This window comes from Lonchura striata, chromosome Z, assembly GCF_050655825.1.
Source record: "Lonchura striata isolate lonStrDom1 chromosome Z, ASM5065582v1, whole genome shotgun sequence".
NCBI lineage: Eukaryota > Metazoa > Chordata > Aves > Passeriformes > Estrildidae > Lonchura > Lonchura striata.
The window spans coordinates 56,795,056-56,808,644 of NC_140740.1; the positions used below are offsets into that span (position 1 = coordinate 56,795,056).

The 13,589-nt window shown below is 39.2% G+C and overlaps 1 long non-coding RNA gene across 1 annotated transcript in view; it reads left to right on the forward strand.

The window, feature by feature from the left end:
• LOC146763849 (uncharacterized) overlaps positions 1 to 13,589 on the forward strand; it is a 38,951-nt gene that overhangs the window by 9,459 nt on the left and 15,903 nt on the right. The window lies entirely within an intron of this gene.

The window sequence follows — 13,589 nt, forward strand, 5'->3', positions numbered from 1 at the left end:
TAATTCCAAATCTCTTTCCTCCTAAAGAGAAAAAGCCAAAGCAAGAACCTAATCCTGTCTCTTGGGCCCAAAGCTCTGCAGCTGATTGACATTATTATGTTGTGTCTGAGACTGAAAATAGAAAAGAGCCCTCACAGAAAGACCAAAACCATCTGATTAAGTCTGTAATGTGGAATCTTTACCTGTTTAAACAGAAGGATTTGTTTTTGGCCATTACATGGCCTCTCATAGGAAAATACAGAGAAAACTCACAAAATCCAAATTCTTTCAAAGCATAGCTGGCTGTATAACTGCCATGTATTTTTCTTAGGGAAATAACTTCAAGGTTATTTGTTAGCCTGACAAAAGAAAACATGCTGGAAGCCCTACAGGGCTCTGAGTTTCCGCTTACAGGCACAATCCAAACACTGGGCTTATCCACAGGATCATCCCCTAAGATGTCCCTAAAACATGAAGCTATCACTCTTCCCAGAGGCCAGGTTTTGCTGTCAGCTTTTGGTATTCATGTCAAGTGCTTCTGGGAAGAGATATATATGCTAGTAAATGACATTCTGCATTACTAAAGCTCTTTCAATCTTTGGGTTTAGATTTTTCTGTGTCTTCCCTCTGCTTATGAGAAGATCAATTTGCCATATCCTATTCGTCTCAAGAGTCCTCAAGCTGTTGAGAAAACAAGATTTGTGAGGGATAGAAAACAGATAGGCAGATATCGTTCTATATTTTTTTACATTTTGACATTTTTTTAAGTGACAGAACTAGCTTTAAGTGATGGTAATATCAGAAGATGAATGTTTGTTCTTTATATCATTGCTCACTGATACTTTATTACTTTGCAAGCATTATTCAATTTCGCATTTTGAAGTATTTTCAAATTATGACCTGTGTCTTTAAGACATAAAGACATAAAAACCACACAGGAGATAACTGAAGAGAAGAAGGACCTCTCAAGAAGGTCCTCAAGCAGGACCTCAAGTCTTTGCTATCTGATGTGCCTTAGTACCAGTTTGTAGATGAGTCTTCACAATACTTTCTGCCATTACTTCAGTACAGTTTCTATGCAATCACCGATAGGACTTTCTATAGACTGTGCTCAAATGTTGAACCTAGTTCTCTTGCATTGTAGAGTAAGGTTTGTGATGAGATGCAGAGCAATGTCCCTTTGAGAGTTATGCTAAGGTAAACCAACTGAATCACTTATGAGCTGACTTTTCAAGAGAAATTACTTGTTGCATGCTTTATTTTATAGCCTGTCCTCTTTGCTGGAATTTGGAAGGATGAAGCTCATTAATCATAATCCCTCCAGTGCAATATCCAGGGTTCTGGTAACTTGGATCTTTAGTGTACTGCCTAGTTTTCTGGAGTAAAAATTGATAGCACCATTACTCATACCAGTGATAGTTTCAGACAAATCCCTTTCCCTCAGGGAATGTGAGTATATTGTCTGCGCATGTTGGAAAGAAAGGGCATAAGGGCAGGGAGAGAGCACTGAACTTACTGCTGTAGCTGACTCTTGCCAGTATTTGCAAAGAAGGTTACAACAAATATTTGACTGATTGGTAGTTTATGTTCATCTCTTCATCCTATTGACCTTTTTAGATTGCACTTGGAGTCTGTGCCCTCATTACTATCAATGAAGTACTTCACATGCCCTGCTTTTCTCAACAGCCAGTGCCACTGCATTTGAATAGGGTATTACTCTGTTGAGCAAGTTCAGTATCTCTGCCCTGCATGACAGCAGAAGTGCCATTTAGGTTCTGTTTTGACAAAGAAATTACTGAGTGGACAGATCCCAGGAGAGAAAGAGGCATGGGTGGTTTTAGCACTTATGAAGCTTGGGTAGGTATACTCTGGGCTCAGTACTTAGGGATTTGGGTATGTACACTGGAGCATCCTGCAACATTTTGCACGTAGGATTTAACAACGCTGCTAATTTGGTGTAAAAAACAACTTTTCTATTTAGCAAAGACATCTTTCTTAGGAGAAAGCAGAACCGGATACAAATTTAAATGAGATTTGAACTCTTTTTTGTGTTGTATTTCTTTCTCTGTTACATAAGGGACGTTAATCAACTGGGTTGTGTTAAATAGCATCAATAATTGAACACAGGCTGGGGATGCTCTACTACAGATGGAAGCAGTATATTTCTGAGATCAGTGCATGAGTCTGTGTCGTTTCATTGGTGCAAAAGTAATTTGTTTCCACTTTTGGAGTTGTAGTAGAGGACTCTCACAGCTGGGAAACTTTGTGCTGAACTTGTTAGCATGGCTGGAGAGGATGATTCAGAGAAAGCTTCTGAATTGGGGAAGCTGTATTGCCATTCTTGACTTTGGAGAAGAGGAAAACCTGGTGGGAATGAAAAGAGGATAATTAAAAATTTTTTGTTCCTTCCTAAAAAGAACAGTTACTACAGTGTTGAAATGCTTCAGTTTTGAATTGAGAGTTGTGGACTATAAATGAGAAAGGTCTTAAATCTTGGTGGATTATCAAGTTCAGTCTTCACCTTATTAGAAAAATTTGGTAAATTATATGTGCCCTGGGTACAGATCCTATGTTGAGTCGATGATCTCTCAGGTATGGTAGGTGAAGAGATACAATAATGAAGAATGACAATATTCAGTTGCTACCATTGTGATAAAGGTTTGTTTTGTCCCGTAGTAATATTAAGATTGGAAACTGTTTGAGGCCATAAAAAAGTTTTAATGAGTGTGAGCGGAAGGATTTGAACATGAGTTTCTTACATTAGTAAACATGAACTCTACTCCCCACACTGAAAACCTGGAGAACAATTTGATTATCCACATTACATGAAAGATTGTAGTGCAGTCTACATATATATTCACCAGGCACAAGCAAAATCCAGAGCTATCAAATTATGTATTTATATTTGATGAATGTATTTTTCATAGTTCTTCCTTTAGATCATATAATCCCAATATTAAGAAAGCCTTATTCAGTAGTCAGAAATATTTTGTAGGCAACAGAGCACTACTATCCATAATACTTGTATGTTTACAGTGACTAAGTAGTATGTCAGTTTTCCTTCCAACACAAAAGCTTATTATCCATTTTATTATTATCTCCACTGTTGTTTAAAATTTGCCTTGCATAAGTATTATATTTCAGGGGGAGCTAGAACAACAGAATTTTATTTCTGTGTCCAATATTCCTTTCTGTCCCTTGTTATTTGCATAGTGTTTTGGAAGAAATGATGAAATGTTGCCAAAATTTCCATAGGAAAAAGATGTCACTGGAAATGTATAATAGTTTTGATCTTGGAGGGTCTAATTTAAATAATAAGTAAATCAGACTCTTTGTGAAAGTGACTACATGTATGATTCAAAGCATTCAGGGAAATACAGATAAACAAAAAACCAGAAAACTTGTTAAGTTTTCTGTGATTCGGTGAGGGAGTGAGTTTCTCTACCAACCACTGAAGAAACTGGATGGAATGTTGGCCTTCTTGTATTCAATAACTTCATGTTTGCGGTGGTTTGACACTGACTGGATGCCAGGTAGACACCAAAACTGCTCTCTCACCTTCCTCCACATGAGGAGAGAAGAAAGTGTAATGGAAGCCCCATGAGCTGAGGACAGAGACATCACTCTGCAATTACCATCATGGGCAAAACAGCCTTGACCTGGGGAGAATAACTGAGTTTATTACAGTCAAAATAAAAATCAATGCAGTACGGTAGAAGTAAAACAAATCTGAACCACACTTTCCCCCACCCCTCCCTCCAGATTGCTTATGCTGCTGCTTAGGGAGAGGAGTCTTTTCACTACTCCAGCATAGGGTCCTTCCCATAGGAGACAGTTCTCCATTATTTCTCCAGCATGAATCCCTTCCTGTGGGGTGCAGTCCCTCGAGAACAGCTTGTTCCAGCATGGGTCCCCATGAAGTTATGAGTCCTACCTGGAAACCTGTAGACCTATCTAGGTCTACAGGTCCTTGCTGGGGCCCTGTTTCAGCATGGGCTTCTCATGAGATCACAGCTTTTTTTTGAGCATCCACTTGCTCCACCGTGGGTCTCCTTCTTCGGCTGCAGGTGGATCTCTGCATCCCCAGTGACCTCCGAGCATTGCAGGGGCACAGCTGCCTCACCATGGTCTGCACCATGGGTTACAGGGGAACCTCTTCTCTGGTGCTTGGAGCAAGCACCTCCTGTCTCTTCTTCTGTAGTGATCTTGGTGTCTGTAGAGTTCTCTCTGCCTGCTCTTCTCTGGCTGAAATTACATCTCCATGATTGCTCCTTTTCCTTCTGCAATATGTTAATGCAGAGCTGCTACCACCATGTCTGATGAACTTGGCCTTGGCCAGTGGTGGGTCCATGTTGGAGTTGGCTGGCGTCGGCTCTCTCTGACATGGAGGAAGCTTCTCATAGCTTTTCATGGAATGAACCCCTATAACACCCCTGCTACCAAAAACTGGCCATGCAAACCCAATGCAGTTTAAATAAGGCCAAGATTTCACTGGCTGTGTGATACCTGGTACTGATTTAGAGTAAGGCCAGTCTACCTCATTCTGAGGGTCATTTGGCTCTAATGTGGGAACAGTGGTATTTACCTCCAATTTTAAAGCCTTTTTTTAAAAAATAGGACAATACAAGCCATTCTTTAGGTCAACAGGTATCCAATCCTGGGTATTGAAGCATATCAAAAGAAAACCAACAAGAGCTGTCCTGATGGTTTGTCCCACACTCAACTGCAAAGGTGTGGTAAAATAAAATGATCTTCAGGTTGACAGAAGATGATCTGATGGAGTATAATGGGTACATATCTCAGTGATTAAATTATTTTTAAAACATGTATTTTACCATGTATTTGTTTCTGAAATTCATGAATAGTTGTGATGTGGTGTCTGAACTGGCACTTTCTTGATGGGGCATTTTGTTATGCTGTTGAAGTGTGTATTCAGGTTTCCAAATTCAAGGACACAGTCCTGTCATTGGGACAGAGAAATGGCTGCAGGCAAGCAAAGGGACATTTCTGATTTAATAATTGCACAGCTTTTTTGGCTATAGCTGTAGAATTCATTCTAACATTCTAACTCAAGCTGGCTATCACTATTCATTTTCTTCTTGTATCGTGAACATCGAGCAATGAAAAAAGACCAACCTCATACACTATAGGAAATGTTCAAACATTGCATAAAAGTTTAAGCACCTTATTTATCCAAGGACAGAATGACAGAACCCTTAATGCTGAAAAAGACTGAGATCATCAAGTCCAACCTTTGAACACCAGATTGTCATCACAAAATGTCAAGTTGAGTTCTTGAACACCTCCAGGGATAGTGACTCTACCACTTCCCTGGACAATCTTTTCCAATATCTGATCACCCTTTCTGTGGAGGATTTCTTCCTAATGCCCAAGCTGAACTTCCACTGATGCAGCTTGAGGCCATTTTTGCTTGTCCTGTCGCTTCCTACCCAGGAAAAGAGGCGAACTCCCACCTGGCCACAGGCTTCTTTCAGGCAATTGTAGAGAATGATAAAGTCTCCCCTGAGCCTCCTTTTCTCCAGGATAAACACTCCCAGGTCTCTCAGCTGCTCCTCACAGGACTTGTGCTCCAGACCCTTCCCCAGCTCCATTGCTGTTCTCTGGGCTCACTCCAGCTCCTCAGTGTCTTTCCTGCAGTGAGGGCCAGAGCTGGACACAGCACTCGAGGTGTGGCCTCACCAGTGCCCAGCACAGGGGGACAATCCCTGCCCTGGTCCTGCTGCCACACCATTGCTGATCCAGGCCAGGATACCATTAGCCTTCCTGGCCACCTGGGCACACCCTGGCTCATGTTCAGCTGCTGTCAAGCAGCACTCTTTTCTGCCAGGAAGTTTCCAGCCACTCCACCCCAGCCTGTAGCACTGCCTGGGGTTGTTGGGACCCAGCACTTGGCCTTGTTGAACTTCATACTGTTCCTTAACATAATTTACTTTTCAGTATCAAAATGACCCTATTGGACCATAAAATATGATTTTTAATCCAGCTATTAATGAACAACAACAACAACAACAAAAGATATGTTGAGACAGATTTTTGTTTGATTCTGGTTTAGCAGATTTTTTTCCCCTTATGACTGAAATATTATAAGTGCTTTATTTATGTTGAATTACTATACCCTCACAAAGGTTTATAGGTATGCTATATAGGATTTTCAGCACATTCCTCTCTAAGGTGAATGAGTTGGTTTTAAGAGGCTTTTAATGAGTCACAGAAATACATGCAATATTTTACACGAGTCACTACAAAATATGATCAAACATTATTTTTATATTTCTTAAGTAGGAACATTGTAAATATATTTCCATGATAGTGCATTTCAAAGCATTCTGTATTCTGGTTATTTACTATTTACTAGCTATTATGGCTATTGCTGAAAAATAGAAAAAGTGCAGATAACAATATTCTAATATATATAAAATATTTATGAATAAAAATGTACAGATAAGAATATAGCAGAGTTCTTAATTTCAGATAGCTAGGAATAGGTTGCTATTGTATGATGGTGAGGAAGATACTTTACATGTTTTTGTTGTCTGTTTTAATCACCTCACCTGACTTTGAATATTCCAGCCAAAACAAACTCCACTATTTCATTTCAGTTTTATGGATTTATAACTGTGGTTGAGTTTAAGAATTCAGCATTCTTTTTATATATCATCCAAGAACATTAAATAACCCCATGGAATACAGTACTATGTTGTGAGCCCTCACTTCATAAGGTGATGTTGGAATGTTTATAGCAGCTGGACCTGGGACTGACAAAAGGAAGGGCTGATTTCTGTAGAAATTACATCCTGACATCCTCATTAAGACCTTCCTTTCTGACATCCCGTGGTATGTGGGGCAACTTCCTTTCTCCCTTTTCCTTGACACAACTTGTTGAAGAGGAATGTGAAGGCTGGGTGTGATCTTCCCAACATCAGAGTGAAAGGAAGTAACATACCAAACAGATGATGGTATAAGTGCCGCTGAATCTAATTCCACCTCCACCCCTCTGGGTCACCACTCAGCAATATTTCAAAAGGCTAAAGTCAATAGTCATAACAAAAAGCCCATTCAAGATCTGTCAGTATTAGAAGTGGAGATAGAAGGAGAGCTAATTAAGAACTGAGTTTATTGATATGCTGCATGTTTGTCTTTTTTTTTTTTTTTCTGGGTAAGCTGTGCTGTCACTTTGTAAGTTCAAAAGGTAAGGAGACTTCTACACCAAGTATGCATTGAGAAGTGCAGACTGCAACTCCTCTTTATAAAGCTGGGTAAACCTGTTCAGCATGAATAACAGTCTCCCGACAGGCTTTATTCTGATTTCAGTAATGAGAACGTCCCAATTCCTGCTGGTACTGTCTTTGAGGGAGAACATGGAAGGTGAGAGGTTTACATGTTTTATTAACCATCCCCCTCTGCAACTCTCTCAACATTTCTCATATCTGATACTGCATTCATTTATGTGTGAAACACTTACAGCTACCCAACAGATAAAACTTTTTGACACCACCTTCCTGGAAAGGAGTGATTAGTCAAACAGCACTTCTAAAGCATTCATGGAGGTAGGGATTTGGAGGGAGAGATAACACTGCAGGCAGGTCTGCCTCTGCATAGTTTTGTTGCTTTCTGACTGCACTTCATGTTAAGCACGTCTGACTGCCTTCAATTTGCTTTTGCATCAAGAACATCGAGGGTATTAGGCTGAGGCTCAAGTGCATTGTGTGGGCATCGCCTAAATGAGCATCTGTGTACTTTGTGGCAAAATGGTGCTACTTGTGCAGCTCTGTCCACTTGCAGACCGACTGCATGTAGTGGTGGTAACCACTGAGCCAGGCTTGTTTAAATAACTGTCCTTGTGACATGGCCTGTCTTTAAAGGATTATTGTGGCAGTCACAGGCAGACCCCAAATCCATGTCTGTAAAAACACTTTAGCTTAAGCATCTCACAGGTGAAGTTTAGCCTGTCTGTGCAATGGCAGGGGAGATATAAATTGTGAAGAAAATAAAGACATCAAGAAGCTGTAAAATGTCCATTAACTAACTCCTCAGACTAGACTGAGACCAGTTGCTTTAAATGATGAGCGAGTCATGCAGTGCAAACAATGAGCTGCTAACTACCCCACAACCACACACACCTGATAGCACCAAGTGCCAATTTATGTTTGCTACCTTCTCCATATTCTTCAGTGCAGTTTTTACAATTTTTTTCTCTGTTTCCAAATTAATATTTTAGGATCCTGTATACCAAATCTCAGAAAACCAGGAATTGTTTTTCACAGTTACACAAATATCACAACAGTAGCTATGCATTGTATGACTCCTCCATAGTTTTTTTGAAGAAGAAAATTAGCTCTGCACTCTTGCACAACCTGACTGTAATGATGATGCAGTGTGTATGAACGATGAAAGAAAATGATTTGGCAAGGAATTAAAAAAAATATAAAGATGAAAAGTACATTAAAATTTCCCTTCTAATCTTGAGAAGATATATAAACCTAGCAATATTAAGATGATTGCTTTGGGTTACTAGAATTTGAATATCATTTGATCTCCATTTAAAATTCTGCATATTTTTGTATGACAAACTTTGATAGCAAAGTCAGTGATAATGAGAGTTTGATGCTTTACTTATGGACACTTTTGCTTATAGCTCAGTGATCCTGCTGTGAGATATCTTGTGATAATTTTTCTGAGAAGGAATTACCCTATAATATGTAATCATTATTTCTTTGGTGTGTGGTTTGGTTAACATTCTTAATGTACCTGATTCAATTTACTTAGCCTTGATATATAATGATCTCATCCTTTAAGACATACTGATTTTTGCCACAGCAAAAGAGCTTGCACTCCATAATGCAGATATGTAGAGCATGAAGATTTATACCTGTCCACAGGTGTGCTGAAATTCTCTAGAAAGTCAGGACAAATAGCAATATATGACAATGGTGTCTTAAGTAAGTGGAAGATATTATAATACATCCCTGGTAATGAAAAAAAACAAAAAAAGAAACCTTATTCCACTGGTATTCTAGCAATATGAATAATTGTGTATCTAATGCAATCTTAATGCAAATTGATCATAAAGGTATCTGAGCAAATATTTGCATTTTAATAGGAATGACAAATTTTTATATTGAACATGTTCTTGAGTCTTCCTGTACTCAGAGGAGCTGACTCATCAGCTGATGCTAATATCCAGTTTGTACTAATATGTTCAAAATATAAGGGTGTAAAATTACTCACATTGCCACTTCATTAATTTACATACTAATGTTCCTCATTTCACTGCTGTGAGTGAAAAATACAGAAAATTACAAATAACAGAGAAGAGGTGGTGAAACTCTTCTGTTCCTCTATCTAAACCCACGTAGGCATAGGGACAAGAAAGCGTTGCTTTCATGGCATATATTTTAAGTGTAGGGTATTCAGCTAATAGCAAAGATTATGTCGATACATTTTAAATATTTGTCTTTGAAATGACTGAAAGTTTTGGAGTTGGGAAGGGATTGCAGCTTTCATAAACCATATACAATAGGTTTAAGAGTATGAATACATAAACCAGTATTATTTTGCATTTTTCTGGTAAATCTAGTCCTAATAGATATAGATGTCATGAAACCAAAAGCTGTGGTAAAGCCCTGCCCACTACCTTTGGAGAGGAAGTGTACAAGATGTCTCCTGGGAAAGTCACAAACCTAGAAAAGCCTGTTGTTTCATAGCCTATGTTTTAATGGAAGAAACTCCCTTGTGCTTCCTTGCATACACACTCAGTGTTGTCTAGGATGACATCTTGAGATCAAAGCATCTAATGATGCTCTATGACATCAAGGACCAAGTAAAGGACCAAACATGTTCAGAATAAGCCACGCTTTGTCTCACTAAGGGGGAAACTTCATTGGATTTCTGATTTCTGTGTACTCTAACCATCAGTACGATAAAGTTTCTCCTTCTAAATTGGGGACCTTCAGAGTTTGCACTGGGCTGAAAAACTTCGCAAGGTTCACAGGTTGTGCAGAATGACACCCCAAGTGTATAAAGGAGCAATGCTACACATGTGCATACTTATATGCCCTCTTGGTCAGAAGGAATGGTTCATGCCATTAAATTGTCTTCAGAATGACAGGGCACCCTGATGGCTTCCATTCTACAAAATAACCGCGGAGTTTCTTTTGCTGAGTCAATTAGGAAATTGTCTATTCTTAGGAAATAGAAAAATCACAAGGAAGTCTGAAAAATACAGTCCTTCTGAGAGAGGTCAGATGGTGATTCCCAAGATGAAGACTCTGTGGTACAGGGAGATATCAATCTTGTGCATACTTGCTTGAGCAGAAGTGAGTTTGTGCCTTTCAGATTCCCTCTCTTTCCAAGTTTACATCTTTCTGCCTATGATGGGTCACTGAGTGCAGGGTGGCAGATAAGGACAGTAATGCAGGAGGGACTTGTGGATATTTTGTCTTCTTTCCAGATCCCTGCCATAGTGTGCAATGTCAAAGAAAAGAAACCACCTGATAGAAAACTTGTGCTAGGATTGCTACCAGCACCTCTGGAGGAGTGAGAAGGTGTAAACAGAACCTCACATACCCCTAGATCATTATGAATTCCACAAATATTCTTTGTATTTTATATTCATTTATTTAACAATTAGTATGATTTTTATAATTTTAGAGACCACATTGGGTTAAGGGCTATGATTTCATACTTCTAAGCACATTTGAATAGTTTCCACCAACTACACAGAAAGCCACTACTGTTTGTAATTCTAGCATGTGCAACATACATGATGTAGAACCAGATAAAACTGGCATTTGCTATGAGAAACCTAGTCAAAGACCTTCAGTACCAGAAAATACCAGTTTTACTGTGACCTGAAGAAAGAATATTATGTCTTGATCTCCAAACCACAGCTCCTGGCTCTCATGAGATGGCTTTCAAGTTAATTGTCTCCTGAAGGTTATGTCTCAGGCTCTTGGTACTTCTGTTGGCTTACTTGGCTTGTTACTCAAGCCTAGCATTGTCTTTTGGTTATTCCTGGTATTCATCTTCTTTCTGCTTATCTTGGCCTGTCTGTTTCTCATACTCCCTTAACAGAGTTGGCATTACTACCTTCCCAGGCTCTTCTCTTAGAAGATCTGACAATTTTTTTCATCTCCCAAGGCATATCTATTAATTCTTCTAGCTGTTTCTTTATCTCTAACAAGTTTCTCACCTGTTCATTTCCCCAGAGCTGTTACAGTGCAGCTCTCACTTATTCTATGACATTTTTTACCTCCCTTACCATACTTCTTTGTTTAATTTATCATATGTTCCATCTGCCCCTGGTTTTAATTTCTCATGATCTACTTCTCTCCTCTCCCAGCTGATTTGGTTGTGGTAGAGTTGCTATGACAAACCCTGCTTTGCCAATTTTAGTCCATCAGAGCAAGTAGTGCGGCAACAGGGGTGGACTACACGGTCCATGTTCAGACAGTTCATGGTGCATCCAGCACCATAGGTGGGCAGGTAGAACACCCTAAACTTGGGCTGTAAATATCAGTAGGACAGCAAATGGGAAATAGGACTGAGTTTATGGCTGTAGTTTTCACAGGGACTTTTGAGAAATGAAAAAAATATTCAGGAAGGTAGATGACAGTATTTGCATCAGTGACAAAAGAAACCTGTGGCAAGGATTTCACATCTCTCAGCCTGTCCCAAAATACACATCACCCTCTGCCCAGGTGTGCAGTTTCTTTTGTGGTTTCACTGATGCCCTTTTACAACTCTAGAGAGTGAGATGGGTTGAGTGAGATGGTGAGATGAGCAGAACTGGGTTCCTCTGAGCCTTCCAGGAACATGTGCCCTCTGTAGCTTTTCCAGACCTGCTGGTGGTGTTTCCTCCTCTCTCTCAAGAGCTGCTACTCTTTCACCAACCACACCAGCATCGCTAGCACCAGGCCCAGTTACTCTGCAGAAAACCCATTTATGGGTTGTAAGTCTGCAGTGCAAGAGTTTCCCCAGGCTGGTGGGTCTCACTGCAAGTCAACAACATACAAGTGCAAAGAGATTGTCTTCAGTCTTTGCCTGGGGCCTCTGTAAACTTTGCATCTTCTCTCTCTAGCACAGCAAGCTCTTGTTCAGAAGATGTTATGTACTTGTTTATTCCTGCTTCCTGCAATGAGATAAAAAAACTCCTTACTTTGTTTTTTTTTTTCATTCTTCATTGCAATTATGTGCTCAGCAATTGTTTCTTATTACTCAATATCGCCTGTATTGAAGGTAAAAGATATGTGCCATGAACAAAAGTTGTTAGTTATAACTAGATTCTTTTCAGACAAGAGAAAGGATTTTCTGAATCATATATTTTCACTATAGCATGCGCTGAGTTCTTCTCTTCAGAGTTTATCGTGTTCAGATTACCAGCACTTGGAATGTATGTGGGTTGTGATTTTAATTTGCTTATTAATGAAAAAGCAGCATTACATCAATGGCATTCATGCAGATGAATCCCTCTGCTATGATGAAAGAATTTATCTTCATGCTCTAAGAATGTAATTCTCCTGAGTCAAGTTCTACTAATCAGAAACTATAAACAGCCCTGCTCTGATGAGCAATACCAAGTGTGGGGAATGCAGGTAATCAAAAGAACGTGGCCTTGCAAGCAAAACCCCTGAAAATGTGCAAGGGCTTCTGTGCAGCATACTCCTAGTATTTATATAAATAAATAACTATAAATGAAAGTATTACATTTTTAACATGTAGGAGTTGCAAAGCACAGTGACTCAGAGGTACAATTAACAAATTTTATTATTTGAGACAGAAATAACATGCAATTATGCAGCAATAAGAACAGCATTTGGAATCAACCTTTTCTTGGTGATCTCCTACACATTGCCATTTCTTGCTTTGAGCTATGTCAGAAACCTCTTACTAAATAAACCTTTTCTTGAAGAGCAAGCTTTTTATCTGAACAGGAGATCTCCTAAATTAAAGGCAGAGCAATAAATTTCCACTTGGAGGCTTTGCTTCACCTTTTCTCTGATAGTAAGAGACTAAGCAAAGTCATCACTGAGAAAGAAGTAGAAATGAAACCAGATGGCTGGAGATGTCTCCCATGTGTTGTGGTAATGTCAGGACTGTTTTTAAAGCTGAGTAATTTGGCTGCAACCTGATGCTGTGTTTTGTAATTCTGTTTCTTAGGCAATACTAGGTGGACAAGAAAAGAAAGCATTAGGTCAGAGCAAAGCCACTCAGCATTCAACTCTAGAAGGTTTTGGGGAATTTTTGAAGGTCCCCTGGAACATTTTAAAAGACTGCCCTTTTAGTGAGCATCCAAGTTGCAGAAGCCATGAACATATGGTAATGCACTGAGAGCCTTAATATAAAAATTGGGGACTTTTTGTCCTTTAACAACAATTTTAGTTGGGATAAGCTAGAGAGATTGTCATAAAAGAAATTCAGATTTGCAAATATATTGCTCAGAGTTTACAAAGTTCTCAAAATTATGAGTAAAACTGAAAGAAAAGGAACTATCTGTCTGCTGGATCTAAAGTGCTTCTACCTGTGCTACATGTGCATTTTAGACAATCACAAGCAAAGGATTAAAATTTTTAGTGATTTCTAATAAATGA